Source organism: Aplysia californica, unplaced genomic scaffold, assembly GCF_000002075.1.
Source record: "Aplysia californica isolate F4 #8 unplaced genomic scaffold, AplCal3.0 scaffold00197, whole genome shotgun sequence".
NCBI classification, from domain to species: domain Eukaryota; kingdom Metazoa; phylum Mollusca; class Gastropoda; order Aplysiida; family Aplysiidae; genus Aplysia; species Aplysia californica.
The window spans coordinates 336167-337682 of NW_004797467.1; the positions used below are offsets into that span (position 1 = coordinate 336167).

The 1516-nt window shown below is 42.4% G+C and overlaps 1 protein-coding gene across 1 annotated transcript in view; it reads right to left on the minus strand.

Annotated features, from left to right (window-relative positions):
• LOC101857485 overlaps positions 1 to 1516 on the minus strand; it is a 152874-nt gene that overhangs the window by 84031 nt on the left and 67327 nt on the right. The gene's annotated exons all lie outside the window — the stretch shown is intronic.

The following is a 1516-nucleotide window of genomic DNA, read 5'->3' on the forward strand; positions in this document are numbered from 1 at the left end:
TATGAGAGAGAGAGAGAGAGAGAGAGAGAGAGAGAGAGAGAGGGGGGGGGAGAGAACTGTGGACAGATTCGTTTAGTAGCAACACAAACAAAAATGGAAAAACAAAATCAAAACATTACTTTTCGCGCCCTTGTCTTGCGTTTTCAAAGTCTTTTTAAAGCTATCTCCCCTCAAACTAGCCAGAACACTAATTTCATCGGATATGTTGAAAACCCCCGCTTCTCTAGTGCAGTTTAATTGAAAGTAAACAGAGATGAAACGAATGCGCAAATGGTTTTATTTGCAAAGAGAACTCTGGGAATTACCGGAACTGATGCAAAGATCTAAACTAAAAGAATTAGCAAACTAACTGAAAGCTGGGAATCCGTCGACACAGCCAAGTGGAACGACATCAAGAACGAAACGATATACAAGCCGAAACGACACTGAGGCAAATTTTGTGGAAAGCACTCAGTGCGGGCGGTCTAGCGAGAACGAGAAATAACATGAGCAGAAAGTCTGCGGTGTGGAACAAACAGGAGGTAATTGTTGTAGTTGTTCCTGCTGTTTGGAGTGCTGCAGCTGTTGTTGTGTGCGTGTGTGGTAGCCTATCCGTTCGAAATGTTTAGAGCCCGGAAGAACGTGCTCTTCACCAGGGCCACCGCCTCCCTTGGGTAGCGGGTGAGGCAGTCCAACCTCCCTGAATTCTTCTTCTTCTTCTTCTTCTTCTTCTTCCTCTTCCTCTTCCTCTTCCTCTTCCTCTTCCTCTTCCTCTTCCTCTTCCTCCTCTTCTTCCTCTTCCTCTTCCTCTTCCTCTTCCTCTTCCTCTTTCCCTTCCTCTTCCTCTTCCTCTTCCTCTTCCTCTTCCTCTTCCTCTTCTTCTTCTTCTTCTTCTTCTTCTTCTTCCTCTTCCTCTTCCTCTTCCTCTTCCTCTTTCTCTTCCTCTTCCTCTTCCTCTTCTTCTTCTTCTTCTTCTTCTTCTTCTTCTTCTTCTTCTTCTTCTTCTCCTTTTTCTGGCAATGGTGTTGCTGTTGTGTTGGTTTCTGCTGCTTCCGTTGTCATTTGTTGTCATTTCTTGCTGTTGTTGTTGTTGTAGTTGTTGTTGCTGTTGTTGTTGTTGTTGTTGTTGTTGTTGTTGTTGTTTGGCTCAGTGCCGTTCTGTTGTAAATGAATCCCCTGTGTACAAAGGCACACCCGCCCGTCCAGTTGATCTCCAAGTTCTCGTTTGACACAATAGACTAATCGCTACCCTAGAATTACAACGCTCTATCTGCTCTGTACCTAATTTTGGACAAATTTGCCATTAAAAATATTTGAGTCTCACAACATGTAAGGCATTTCCGAAAGCAATTCTTTGAATTCCTTGATAACGACTCCGAATAATCTTGTGGTTTTGATAGAGCAGATAAAACATTTGGTTTCTGACCTCAAGGTCTTAGTAACTCAAAACGGCAGAAAGTGCCAGATGGAATTTTGTAATTAAGATAAGATAAGATAAGATAAGATAAGATAAGATAAGATAAGATAAGATAAGATA